The 15626-nt window shown below is 37.2% G+C and overlaps 1 pseudogene; it reads left to right on the plus strand.

Annotated features, from left to right (window-relative positions):
• Window positions 1–5991: 5991 nt before the first annotated feature.
• LOC147548900 (uncharacterized) lies at window positions 5992–7654 on the plus strand (annotated as a pseudogene).
• Window positions 7655–15626: the final 7972 nt, after the last annotated feature.

Genomic DNA, 15626 nt, shown 5'->3' on the forward strand with positions numbered 1-15626 from the left:
AACAAAACTGGTCGAAAGCTGAAGACGTTAAGATCGGATAATGGGACAGAGTACACGGATGGGGCATTCAAGTAGTTTTGTAATCAAGAAGGCATTGTGAGGCACTGGACAGTAGTAAACACACCTCAACAGAATTGAGTCGCAGAGAGATTGAACCATACACTACTTGAGAAGGCTAGATGTATGCGCTCTAATTCGGGATTAGGCATAGAATGGTGGGCAGAATCTGTTGCTACAGCTTGTTATATTGTGAACAGGTCTCCACATTCTTCTTTAGATGGCAGAATACCTTACGAGGTGTGGTCAGGTGAACATGCAGAGTACGGGAGACTTAGGGTTTTCGGTTGTACGACCTATTCCCATGTTAAAGGTAACAAACTTGACAATAGAGCAAATAAGGTAATTTTCTTAGGATATGCTACAAGAGTCAAGGGTTATCGACTATGGTTTACGGAAGACAAGAAGTTTGTAATCAGCAGAGATGTGGTGTTTGATGAGTCATCTATTGTAGCTATGGCGAAAGCTATGGTGCCTAATTGTGGTGATGTTTGGTTTACTAAAGCTCAAGTAGTGGAAGTAGAAGTCGAAGACCAACGGGTTTCTTGGAATCATGATCAGGTGGAGCATCAAGATAACTCTCAGGATGAGAAAATTGATGAACCCGATCATGAGGAGGTTCAAGGAAAAGGTACACAAGTTTTACAACAACAACACTAGGATGTTTCGGTACACACTAGGCCGAAACGGTTATATAAGCCAGTACAGTGGGTAGGCTCAGATAAACCTCTTAGGCATTACGGGCAGGCAAATGTGGTTGAATATGCACTCTCGGTGGAAGACGAAGAGCCGGTCACCTGCAAATAAGTTATTACTGCGGAGGAAAGAGAGAGTTGGTTGGTTGCTATGCAAGAAGAGATGGAGTCTCTTCACAAGAACAAGACATGGGAGGTTGTCCCACTGCCCGAAGGGAAGTCTGATATTAGTTGTAAATGGGTGTACAAGAAGAAAGAGGATTCTTCCGAGATCAAGGGTACAAGATATAAGGCAAGACTAGTGACCAAGGGTTATGCATAGAAAGAAGGGGTCGACTACAATGAGATTTTCTCTCCGGTCGTGAAACATACTTCTATTCGGGTGCTATTGAGTATTGTTGCTCACAGTGATCTTGACCTGGAGCAACTCAATGTTAAAACCGCCTTCTTGCACGGAGATTTAGAAGAAGAAATTTATATAGCTCAACCTGAGGCATACAAGGTTGAGGGTAAATAAAATCAAGTATGTCGTTTGAGGAAGTCTCTTTACGGATTGGAACAATCGCCTCTCTAATGGTACAAACGATTTGATTTTTTCATGCTTAAGTATGGTTTTCGCAGAAGTGACTATGATTGTTATGTATACATCAAGAAGCTTCGCGAAGGTGACTTCATTTATCTCCTTTTTTATGTGGATGACATGCTTATTGCTTCTCGAAGCATGGTGGAGATAGATAAGTTGAAGTCTCAACTCAGTCAAGAGTTTGAGATGAAAGAAATGGGCGCTGCAAAGAAGATAGTGGGAATGGAGATTAAGAGAGAGCGGTCAAGTAAGAAACTGTACTTGAGTCACAAAGCTTACATCGAACGAGTAGTTTCTCGGTTTGGGATGCAGAATGCGAAGGCGGTGTCAACACCTTTGGCACCACAATTAAGCCTCTCGGGAAGACAATCTCCCACTACTACGGTGGAGAAGGATCATATGGATCGTGTACCGTATGCTAGTGCCGTTGGCAGTTTTATGTACGTTATGGTGTTTACTCGTCCGGATATTTCACAAGCGGTCAGTGTGGTTAGTAGGTTTATGACAAACCCGGGGAAGACACATTGGGAAGCTGTGAAGTGGGTCTTGAGGTACTTGAAGGGTATTGTTGATACGGGTTTGTGCTTTGGTGGAGACACATGTCAGGTAAGTGGTTATGTTGACTCAGATTATGCTGGCGATCTAGATAGAACACGATCTACTACGGGTTATGTATTTAGGGTACATGGTGCTCCAGTTAGTTGGCGATCGACGTTACAATCTACAGTTGCGTTATCTACTACGAAGGCCGAGTATATGGCTATGGCCGTGGGTGTGAAGGAAGCATTGTGGTTGTGGGGTTTTCTGGATGATCTAGGGATTAAGCAGGAGTGCGTAGATGTATGGTGTGATAGTCAAAGTGCGATCCACTTGGCGAAGAATCAGGTTCATCATGCTCGTACTAAGCATATCGATGTCATATATCACTTTGTACGAGATGCCATAGAAGAAGGTGATGTTTCTCTCATGAAGGTACACACAGATGAGAATCCCGCGGACATGTTGACTAAAGTAGTGACATGTAGCCAGTTTCAACATTGCTTGGAATTGCTTCAAATCGGCTCGTGTTAAGTTGCCCGAAAGGGCGCAATGGTGACAAGGTAAACTTTATGCGAAGGGTTGGTAGAACTACGGTAGGCTTGATCCTATAAAAGGGTACGTAGGCAGCCATGGTCATATGGTGCAGTCAGATGGAGTTACAAGAAGCAGATATATCTTACAAGGAGTATCCTGGTGTTCGTCAAAAATTTGAAGTGTATCAGATTGTGTACGAGGTGGATAATTGTGAGAGGGCGGTTTCAATCTCTTTCTAAATAGGCGGTTTCTTGATTGAGGCGGTTTTGTTGATATAGGTTGTTTGCAATTTGGGTTCTAAATTTTAGAAACCAAATTCCTAAGCTATGTCGGCTTATATTATATATAAATATAGGGGTGTAAGTTCTTTGTAAACACATCAACAACAAACACAACAACTATTCTTTAGAGAGAGCTAAAGAGTGAGCAAGTGAGAAATAAATTTTGTTCATAGTTTTGAGTGGTGTTTAATTTCTCGGTCGTCGAAGATTTAGTATAGAAGGTTAATTTCTATACGATACCATCTTGGGACAAACTTGCGGGTTGTGTGAGTCGTCTTCATCTATCCTTCAATACAGTATTCTTGTTCCCCCGAGGACGTAGCCTTTAAGTCGAACCTCGTTAATTCTGTTTGCATATTTAGTTTCTTGGCTTAGATTTTCGATTAATTTTCATAATCAGATCAATTTCTAGGATAGGTTTGATAGCTTCCGCAAACTTTTAATACTAACACAAAATAAATTCAATGAAAAGAAAAATAGCATCGAAAAGAAAACTACATTACCAAACTAACATTTTGACTTTTTTACTTATAAGTAACATTTTTGCTAAATATATTTTTGACAATTTTTTATTTTTTAAAAGCAAAATAACTTCTACTACAACCAAAATACTTATACTTTTAGTTGCCAAACGACACCTAGATTTGGAAGAGATGTCTCTCAACAAAGATGACCCTTTAGATTCACCTAAGATAAAATAATGTTTGAGAAATGGTGCTATGCCCGGTGCCAATCCCGACCCAAACCCAGCGCTCTGACTTGGCATGGCCAACCGAGCATAGCATCCCACGTGGATAAAATAGGAATGGATTTCCTTGGTTTACAGAAATGGTCCCTTAAAAACACTTTAATTGTAGAAACGGGCTTCCATTACAAAAATGATTAAAATCATTCCTAAATCATCTTCCCTCTTCAGTCGACTTCCTTTTGGGTTTCTTCAACTAACAGCTCAGCATGTTTCTTCAACAAGTTATTTCTTCTTCTTCAAAGGAAGTGACTCATTAAGACATTCCTTAATCATCCGATCAGATCCCTCTCTATATATTTGTTACCTATTTTTCCAGGTTTGTCTCTCTATTCTTGTGTGAATCTGCCCTAACTTCTACTGTCCACTGTTATATATTAGTGGCTTTCTTATGTTAGATTAGTGATTTTGTTAGGTTGCTCATTATTGTATTTACTTATGTTTGTTTTGTAAATTATTTTATTTAAATGTTTCAGAAAATCTATTTATTCTTCTACTATTGAATAAATCTATTATGGTCAAATACAACACTTTATTGGGATTTTGTTTGCTGCAAAAGTGGAAAAAGATAAGCTATTTGACTAAGTCTAATACAGCTTCCTGATTTAATATAACTGCTAGGGTGTGTTGGCAGTTCCCTATTGGTTGGCGTACCCTTATTTCACCACTTTCCTTAATGGGTGGGATAGTTGGAAGATATTTTTGACTTTATAAAAGAAGGGGAGTCCCACCTCTCAACCGTACAAGCAATAATCAGAAACCCATTTTCTTTTGCTAAAAGAGGTGAGAGAGGTGAAGACTCTTTTACAACTCACTTTTGATTTTGACTCAGAAGGAAAAAGGACTTGAATTATTTTTATTGGATTATCTCTCTACACAAAGGAATGTAACTATTTACATTTCTAATATGATTTGGTTTGTTACTTCATTATATGATAATGATTAATATAGGGCAAGATCAAATATGTTTCTGTATTAGGTTAATGTTAAAAGTTCTACAGAAATTCCTACAGTGGTATCAGAGCCTGAGTTATGCCCTAATTAAATTTATTTCTTATAATGAAATTGAGTTTAGATCTAAGATTTTAAAACTGAAAATTCAAATATATGATTTATATATTTGTAAAAAGTCTTTTGATTATACAAATTTGATTTCTATTCAATTACTACATTTTATTTACATCAACATTTGTATGTATCCTTTTAAGTAATGATTTTTTTTATAAAGAAAAGATCCATACTATGTTTTATGTATCTTTTACACAAAAGAAAAGGTATTGTAAATTAGTGTTCCTACTTGGAAATTCGTTTTCCATTGTGTAAAAGCAAAATCCAGTAGGTTAAAATCTAAACTTAGAAAAGTAAGAATCACTTTTTGTATGTGTACTTTCTGATAGGGTTTTAAAGGAAAAGATTTTTTTTATTAAATATAGAATTCTCACAACTACTTAGTCAAAATTTGTTTTTTGTCCACCGTGTAAAAGCAAATTCCAGTAGGTTATAATATAAACTTAAAAAGTGAGAATTACCTTTTTCTATGTGTACCTTCTGATTGACCTTTAGTTTTAGTTAAATATAAATATCCTTTACAACTACTTAGTCAATATTACTATTTAGGTTCATAATTTGAATCTGATTTTTTCCCTTCTTGTGTTTGTTGTGGATATTAAAGATTGACTAGTTTATTTGTGACATATATTTAAAACAACAAAATATGATCCTTAGGTTTTATTTTGTAAAATACTTATTTACTTTGGATGTATAATTGTTTAATTTAAATTCAAATAAATAACTACTAAAATTTAGTTTACTTAAGTTGAAACTAGGCCTCATAATTTGAGCATCTTAAATTACATATGCCTAAACTTCCGCTTGGCTAAATAATATGTTAGTTCTTATTATGGTCTAGTTAGTCACACTATAAGTAACAAATAAAGTCAATAAACTTGTACACTAAAGGTTACTTAAGTATGATGAATAATTTGTATAGTCTATCCTATTAGGGGTTAGGAAAGACAACTAAAGTGGTCGTTAGAAAAATTACAATTTAAATAAGTAAAATCTTGCCCAAAGGTGAGTGACTTATTAAAATTGAATTTTTTCTAATTTTGATTTTTTATTTTATCATTAAGATCACAAGTTTGCATCCATAAGCATAAAATTTATAGTCTTGCCTAAAGGTGTCTAGATCTTTATGTAAACTGGGTGGAGTAGAATAGTTTTATACTTTGATAAAATACTAATAACCCTCTGCCTAAAGGTGATGATGTGTTTGTATTGAGTCAAATTGTATAAATCTAGTTCTATGTGTGATTTTCATCACAATTAGGGAGACAATTGCAATAAAATTGTACTGCCTAAAGGTGTGCTCTAAAGATGCATTTGTTGTCCTGCAGAGTGATAAATTATAACATAGTCATTTTTAACACGCTGATAAATTCGGCTTAACCCCGAGACCGAATTAAATTGTTAATGATTGAAAAATAAAATTTAAATATATGAAAACTGATTTTGTTGTTACATTGATACTTATATTTAATATTTGGTAAAATAATTATAGGCGGAACAATCATTCAGCGTCATTTGACTGGAATTGAGCCACTCAATGGTACAAACTTTACCAAATGGAAATCTCAGCTCGAAATTGTTTTGGGTGTGATGGAGTATGACATTGCTTTCACTCAGGAAATGCCTGATGTTCCCACTGACGTGTCTTCAGATTCTGATAAGTTGAAGTATTCAAAGTGGGAAAAGGCTAATAGGATGTCAATTATGATTATCAAGTCTTCTCTAGGTGATGTTATTCGGGGAGGTATCCCAAATAAGAACACTGCAAAAGAATTAATGAGAGAGATTGAAAAACAGTTTGTTGGGTCAACCAAGGCTTTACAGTACAGTCATTTGAGTAAGTTAACTTCTCTCAAATATGATGGGCAAGGAAATGTCCGTGAACATATGGCATAAAAGACTAGGATATATCTCTAAAGAACGCCTTCAAAAGCTAGTCGCTGAAGGAGTGCTTGGTGCACTGGACTTCGGTGATTTTCATACTTGTATTGATTGTATCAAAGGAAAAATGACAAAACATAGGAAACTCACTCCTACTAGAAGTTCTGGTCCTCTGGAATTAATCCACACAGATATATATGGACCTTTCCCAACTCCATCTCGTGGAGATCAACGTTACTTTATCTCTTTTATCGATGATTTCTCTAGGTATGCATATATATACCTTATTCATCATAAGCACGAGGCACTGAAAACGTTTAAGCTTTATCACGTGGAAGTGGAAAAACAATTAGATCGAAAGATCAAAGTTGTACGTTCTGATTGTGGTGGAGAGTATTATGGAAGATCAGATCAAGATGGTGTGAATCATGGAAACTTCGTTGAATACCTTCGAAAAAAGGGAATCGTTCCTCAGTATACAACTCCTGGTACACCAGAGCAAAATGGAGTTGCCGAAAGGAGGAATAGAACATATCAAAATATGGTTAGAAGTATGATGAGTCACTCTAATTTACCGGAAAGTTTTTGGGGGGAGGCATTGAAAACTGCATTTTACATACTTAATAGAGTTCCTAATAAAGCTGTGCCGAAAACTCCATTTGAACTTTGGACTGGAAGAAAACCAAGTTTGAATCATTTACGAGTTTGGGGTTGTCCAACACAGGCAAAGCTTTATAACCCATATATTCGAAAATTAGATCCACGAACTTTTACATGTCGTTTTATTGGATATCCAGAGAGATCCAAGGGTTTCAGGTTTTATTACCCTACAAGGACAACACAGATTGCAGAGACGCATAATGCTAAGTTCTTGGAGCTTGAGCAAAACAGTAGTAGTTCGAATCATCAAAGTTCAAATTTTGAAGAAGTTATAGATAACTCCATTGGTGTTTTACCAGGTGTCTTAATTGATCTCCCACATAGCGATGAAGCTATACCAATGGAAGTTGTCGTACCTGAACCTGATGAGCTGGACCAAGTGGCACCTGAACCTAATGAGCCGGAACAAATAGCAGCTCCTGTTGATGATCCTGTACCATTGAGGAGATCGAGTAGATCAAAAAGATCAGCAATATCTGATGATTATCAGACCTATTTGGTAACACGAGATATTCTTGATATAGATGATCCATCAAGTTTTTCAGAAGCTATGAATGGTAGTCATTCGAAAGAATGGAAGGAAGCCATAAAGAAGAACTTAAATCCATGAATAAGAATGATGTTTGGGAACTTAAACCATTACCAGAGGGTGCTAAGATGGTTTGGTGCAAGTGGGTATTCAAAACAAAACGAGATGCAGAAGGAAATATAAAAAGGTACAAAGCTCGGATAGTGGCCAAGGGATACAATCAAAGGGAGGGAATTGATTATTCAGAAACATTCTCTCCAATTTCAAAGAAAGATTCCCTCAGAGTAATAATGGCATTGGTAGCACATTTTAATCTAGAACTTCATCAAATGGACGTCAAAACAACTTTTGTTAATGGAGATCTAAATGAAGATATTTATATAGAGCAGGCTGATGGATTTATAGAAAAGGGCAAAGACCACTTGGCATGTAAACTGAAAAAATTGATCTACGGGTTAAGCGAGCCTCAAGGTAGTGGTACTTGAAGTTTGATAAAGTAATTACAAATTTTGGATTTAAGAAAATCCAATGGATAGATGTACATACCTCAAGATCAGTGGGAGTCGATTCATCTTATTACTACTTTATGTGGACGATATTCTTTTAGCCAGCAATGACATCCATTTGTTGCATGAAACCAAGCATTTCTTATCGAAAAGCTTTGACATGAAGGATTTGGGGGATGCTTCATATGTTCTTGGAATTAAAATTCAAAGGGATAGAGATGCTGGAGTATTGTGTTTATCTCAGAGAGCTTATATTGATAAAATTCTAAAGAGATTTGGAATGGAAGATTGTGCACCAGAATATGTGCCAGTTGTGAAGGGAGATGGTTCAGCCAACAACAATGCCCGAAAAATGAGATTGAAAAGCGATAGGTTAATCCTATTAAATATGCATCAGCGGTTGGCAGTTTGATATATGTGATGATTTGTACCAGACCTGACATTGGTTTTATAGTCGGAATGTTTGGAAGGTTTCAAAAGAATCCTGGAGTAATTCACTGGAAGGCAGTTAAGAAGGTTTTTAGATACCTTCAAGGAACAAAGGATTACATGCTCGTGTATAGAAATTCTGGTGTCTTGGAAGCTTGTGGATACACTGATTCAGACTTTGATGGTTGCCGAGATAGTCTGAAATTTACTTCAGGATATATTTTTATGCTTGCGGGAGGTGCAATATCTTGGAGGAATGCAAAGCAATCACTAATTACGTCGTCAACCATGGAAGCAGAATATGTTGCTTGTTTCGAGGCTACCCAACATGTTGTATGGTTAAAGAACTTTATTAGCGAGTTGTCTATAGTAGATTCCGTTCATCGACCGATGAAAATATATTGTGATAACGCTGTTGTTGTAAGGTTTGTGGAGACTGATAATCTGTCTAAGAGAAGCAAATATATCATGATCAAGTATCTCTATGTGAGAGATAAGGTTCGAGAATGTCTCAATGTCATCTCTCATATTTCAACTAAACTCATGACAGAGAGAAGAGAGTTTTTTTTTTTTTTTAAGGTCGCCGGTCGGAAAATTTCCCGGCCGGCGAACTTAGTCGGAGAAGACAATGTGAGGTGGAGAGAGAGAGAGGGAGGTTAGGTGGAGAGAGAGAGAGGTGAGGTGGAAATAAATATGTTTTTAATATTTTATTTTAGAAATTAGGAAGGTTATTTACGCCATTTACATAAAAATAGGGGGCCATATTTGAATTTACGAAAAAAAAGGGGGCCATAAAAGAAGCTGGTCACAAAGTAGGGGGCCATATAGGAATTAACTCAAAAAAAAAAAGGTAAAAATGTAGAGAGATGAAGGGGATTGGTGAGATGAATTGGGTGAGAAATAGCGACCTACGGAGAAACGAGAGATAGGAAACGGAGATGGAGTGGAGCGAGAGATGCACATAGAGTACTTATCAAAAACAAACATGTGTCAAAACTCAAAAGGCTAGAGGTAGTACGTTCAAAAAGTTTGAAAAGTTCGTGAGGCCCATCTGTTCAGAAATAACCAAAAGAATAAGGCCAGTGCATCTTGAATGTGGGCGCTCTTATGTTAGTCAAGTGTTGGGCGGCGTTAAAAACATTTAATCGGTAAAAAATTTATAGACAGGCTCCTAGATTTGGCCCACAATTTGGCGACCTGAAGGGAGGTATTGCTTACTTTTGACCAGGGCCCACCCTATTGTGGATGCATGTCTATTTGAATAATATCCAAATTCTACATATTGTGTTGGACAATATTCCAACACTATACATTCCCACAATATTTTTTTTTTCTTTTGTTGAAATATTGGCACAATTCTTAGAGTATATAAGGATCAAAGAGTACTGAAATAAGTGTAGACATTTCATTGTCAAGCTATAGTTTTATCGTGGTTCGATTGGATCTTTTTTCGACCAACCGGAGGGCTATTAATTTCTTATATTCATCTATTAAAAGATCCCTAAATAAGTGTATACATTTTTTATTGTTTATCCTAGTCTACTATGAAAGGACCAAGTATTCTCGACCCAAAACCCTGAAGCTGACTGGAGTTCGTCTTCTCTGAGGAGCCCGAGATCATCACCACTTTTACTTAAAATCGCACCGGTAACCACTTAGGCATTTTTGGACATCATCTAACCTTTTGTTATCATTTTCACATGACTTTTTTTTGTTGAATTTTTTCCTTTCATTAATAAGACAAAACGTTATTACAATACTTGTCTACTAAAATACAAGGAACATTTTTCCAATTCTTGCGTCTATTCTTCTTTCTTGTCCATTTTGCTAGCTTGTCTGCTTGCGAGTTGAGTTCTCTTCTGGTGTATTTGAAGTGAACTTTATCGAATTCTCTTCTGATGTCTCGAATTCTTTGAATATCGATCAAAGATTGCCATATGGATGTGTTTGATAAGGTTTATGTTGTCGCTTTCTATAATTATTGATTTGTGGTTCTGTTCCTTCGCCAATTCAAGACCAAGTAAAAAGGCCATAGCTTCACTTTCTTCGCTATTTCTCGCCCTAGAGGATTTCACTTGAGCTTCAATAAATTTGGACTTTGCATTATGAACATTTAAACTAATTCCAGTATTGGATGCCACAGTAGTAAAGGATGCATCAACATTAATCTTAATGAAAGGTTCAGTAGGCGGCTACAATTTTCCAAGAGGTTTTTGTTTGTTTGTCTCTAATTTTTTGTTGGTTTTTGGAAATGCTTTGATCATTTTGATGACCGTTTTGAAATCATTTATTTCATGTTGGAAGCAGTGATCACATCTCACTTTCCATAAGATCCACAGAATACTTACAAAATGAATATCATCACTAGTGTAACATTGTTGAGTATTGTCTTGCCATGAGAAGATCCAATCAGATACAAAGGTAATATTTTCAGATATTATATTAAAATTGAACCAGACATTTTTAGCTATTGCACGGTGTAATAGTGCATGTTCAATTGTTTCGATATTCATACAGTTCGGGCAAGTGATGTTATTGTCGATGTATTTTCCTATTCTATCACTCACCGGTAGAGCTTTAGTACAAATTTTCCAGATGAAATTTTTTATTCACGGAATAGTAGGTAGAGGGACCAGATGAAATTCCAGTTAGCATTGAGGACTTCATTGTTCCAATTATTATTCGTAATAAGTTGGGCAACATTGTTCAGACTGGATTGATTGTTGTTCGGAATGGGTCCATTTATTTCAGGGACCCAATTATCATCCCATATATTAATATTATCACCACAGTGCACTTCCCAGGTAGCAAGATTATCAGGGAGATTATAGTGCTTCCTGATAGTCTTCCAACTCCATGAATGATGAGGTTTCGCTGGTTCAGGTTTATCAGAGTTCTGGAAGTATTTAGATTTAAGAAATTTAGCCCACAGAGCTTCCGGTTCTGTTTTAAGTCTCCATGCCAGTTTAGAGAGTAGAGCAGTGTTGTCTATCTCTGGCAAGTGAATCCCCAGACCTCCGAGATTTTTTCAGAAGGCAGATATATGATCAAGCTTTGGTGCATATACTTTTCGACTCACCCCACTAAAAAGACCGTTGAACGGTCTTGATGCGTTTGCTTACTCCTTTAGGGATAGCGAAGCATTGCATTTGGTATCGGGGTACGGCTGCAGCAATTGCCGAGATGACCACTGGGCGACCAGCTTGGGAGAGAAAGGAATGATTCCATTTGTTGAGTTTATTCTTGATATGGTCCAGGATATCATTGAAGACTTTGGTTTCATGGGCCCCGATAAAAAGTTGAGCTCCCAGGTATTTCTCCGAAGTGGAAGCATATTTGACTTTGAGTGTTCGCATAATGAGTCGTTTAAATTTAGGATGCGAGTTCTTGGAGTAGAAAATGTTGGATTTGGTATAGTTTATCATTTGCCCGAGGTCGCACAGAAATCTTGAAGAATCTTCTTGAGATTATGGATGTTATCTATAGTATTACAACCGAATATAATACAGTCATCTGCAAAGAGAAGATGGGATATCTCAAGATCAGGGTTGTTCGTAGGAAAGCCCAAGAATTTATTATGACTATTATCCGACATCAGCATACGACTAAGACCTTTCATGTCAATCGTGAAAAGGAAATGAGAGAGCGGATCGCCTTGTCTAATTCCCCTAGAAGGGTGGAATACACTGCCCGGCCGACTATTGACAAGAACTGACACCGAGGAAGTAGAGATGCATATGTGAATCATTTTTATCCAGTGCTCAGCATAGCCCAACTTCCTCATGATATCAGTGAGAAACTTCCATTCGATTCTGTCAAAATCCTTAGACATGTCTAACTTGAGCCCAAAATATCCCGTTGCTCCTTTCATCTTCTTGAAAGAGTGGATGATTTCTTGTCCCATTATGATGTTGTCGGTTATCTGTCTACCTGGGACATAAGCTGCCTGGAACGGAGTGATGATGGGGTTCAATGTATGTTTAAATTTGTCGGCCAACAGCTTAGTGATGATTTTATAGGTAGTGTAAAGGGGGCTGATGGGACGGTAGTCAGCTGGGGTTTGGGGAATGGGAGATTTAGGAATAAGACAAATTTGAGTGTGATTTATCTCAGGGGGGAGGCAGGCCGTCTAGAAAATTTTTGGACTAGCTCGTAAATATCAGTACTAACCGTATCCTAGTTCGATTGGAAGAAGAAAGGGGGGTAGCCATCTGGACCCGGGGTTGCCTCCTTTAGACTTTAAATAGCCTGATCTATCTCTTCCTTGCTTGGGATGGCTAGCAGGTCTTGATTTTGCTCATGAGTACACAGTGTTGAAATGGTGAAGAATAGCCGAGTCCTCCTTAGGATTAATAGTAGTGTGAATGTCAAGAAGATGGGACGTGAAGATATTCTGAATGTCTTTAATGTCTTCCTGTCAGTCTCCATTGTTATCCTTAATAGCGCTGATCTTGTTAGTTCTGTTACGTTGAATGGCCTGGGAGTGAAAGTACTTGGTGTTCTTATCATCTAGGGAAATAAAGTTGTTCCTTGATTTTTCCTTCCATAAGCTTTCTTGCAGGTTGTAAAGTTCCTCCTTTCTGTGGTTCAATCGGATGTAATCTTCTTTATTGTTACTATTCTTGAGTTTCTTTATGATCTGATTGATATTGTTCTCAATGTTAACGAAGACCTTCTTGTTCCAGTTTGTGAGTTTTTTGCTTAGCTTCTTGAGGTCCTGTTGAATATTTTTAGGGTCCTGATTACCTTTGTTATTAGACCAATTTTCAGCAATTAAACTATGGCACTCAGGGTGAGTCATCCAAGTGCGGATGAACCTACAAGGTTTGGGGCTCTGCTGGCTCAGGTCTCTGGTGTCTAGCAGGATGGGCAGATAATCTTACCCTACTGATTCTAAGTGGGTAACTCCCGAGGAATGAAACTGCTGCAGCCACTAGAGGTTCTCTATAGCCCTATCCAACCTTTCTTGGATGAGATTCTTTCCTAATTGTTTGTTGCTCCAAGTATACGGATTACTCTGCTACCCCATGTGCATTAATCTTAGATTGTTGATAATAGACAGAATATTTGGCATGTGGGAGTTGGACAAATTCGATCCACCACTTTTTTCCAGGGGGTCTAGAATGCAATTCATGTCCCCAATCACTATCCATGGTATATCATTACCCGGAGTGAGCTGGTTAAGAGTATTCCAAGGTTTAATTTTGTTTTTATGGTAAGGAGAGCCATAGAAACCAGTGATCATAATATGATTGGTAGATTGAGCTATGTTCATCTCAGTTGAATGATGTTATTGTCAGAATATTTGATGTTAATGTTCCGATGATGTTTCCAATAAAGAGCTAAGCCACCAGCTTTGTTAATAGGGTCGACGAAATGGTTGGCGTTAAGTTTGCTGATGGGTATGTTCTTGTTCATGATGTTTGATTTGTTTTTTGTCTCCGACAGAAAGACAATGTTAAGTATATGTTTCTTGGTGAGGAAAGAGGAGGCGTTCCTCACGTTCCAACTTAGGATGGATGGGCCCTCTTTTGGAGGGGTGTGATTATCCATGGTTAGAGAACGATATACCCAGCCCTAATAACCTAAAAAAAACTATCAACTAAGACTAAAGCCTGGCAGCTCAGACACTCGAGTAGGATTCTAACGGCACCCCTCGATTGTCTGGAAGAAGCACAAAAGGAAACCAGAAACACTAAAAACAGAAAAAACACAAACTAAACCTAACAAAACACTAGAAAATAAGCAGGACAATAACTATAATGATCGAAAATCAAACAGGCAAAATTAATATACCTTACAACAAATAACAACACGATAATAAGAGTTACAACAAAAGTATATGATAGTAGGAAGAAGATAGGATATCCCAAAAAACTTAACCGAAATAACTGAAATAGCTATTCTAGCAACATATCCTATCACGACTATCTTATACTAGTCGAATTCATGTTATCTTCTTCAAGCACAAGTACTATCTACCTGAAAACAGAAACACTAAACAAGATACTAGACATGTAATTAACAAGAATCACAAACACTAATTAGGTAATTCTTATTTTAAGAAAAATACTATTATCCAAGAACAGAGTTCATATATCAACATTAAAGATCGAAGATGAAAATCATATCTGTCTATTTTTCTTTATCTGAACACACTAGATACCTAATACAGCTTAAAACCTATAAGAGCTTATAATGCTGAGAGAGATGATCGCATGCAACATAATGGAATAGGCGGAATTTAGAAAACAACTAGAAGCTAGACTACTATGTAATCAAACAATCTATATTCTCAAAGTAACAAAATCTAAAGAAGACTATTAAAGAGAAAATTCACGATGCAGTAAACTCACCAGGCCCTTAGCTAGAAAGGAGTATTAGGGCAATAAAGATAGGGTTAGTGTTACACCCTGTTCCGTGATAGAACTTCGTTGCCTCCGTCTGTTGAATCCCAACCTAGTTGATCCCTTAGAAGCCGAGAAAACCTAGAACTGACTGGCGTCTTGATTGATAGGTTGAAATAGAGAAAATACTTCAAATTAGATTTGATTGCTATGGTGGCTCTCTTTGTATTGTGATTTGCTTTAGTAGATAGGTGGTGATTTGCTGGAAAATTTGGTTTAATTAAAAATGCTTTGGGGGTTTGAGAGTTAAGGTTATGAAGGAATTGGATGATTGAATCGGCTGTCATTTACTTGGTGTTTCTCTTAGGTTTGTAAGCTGGTTGAGTTGAGTTGAGAATCAGTAAGGGTTAACTGGGTGATTTGCTTGATTGAAGATGATTTGTTGGTTGAGATTTTTAGGGTTAGTGAAGAAAGCAAAAGCGCTAATGATGCTTACGTCATACGGGAACTTCTCTCTCCTAAAAAAAACTCGTCCTCGACATATTTTTACTCCATTTTCACATGACTTTTTGTAATCAAAATGCCTTCACTACAAAGCAACACATTTGTTTATCTCTATAGAAATCAAGGACCACCAGATGAATCTTGACCAAATGGGTCTTTTGAATCGAGTGTACCTACCTAAAAACCAATCGAGAAATGATGCATTGAGCTCGAGCTCGAGCTGTTGACAGTGGATATAAAAGAGGGAGTGAATTAGATTTGGAAGGA

Source organism: Eschscholzia californica, unplaced genomic scaffold (assembly GCF_041429995.1).
Source record: "Eschscholzia californica isolate CP2 unplaced genomic scaffold, dmEscCali1.0.p SCAF_3, whole genome shotgun sequence".
In the NCBI taxonomy this organism is placed as follows: Eukaryota; Viridiplantae; Streptophyta; class Magnoliopsida; order Ranunculales; family Papaveraceae; genus Eschscholzia; species Eschscholzia californica.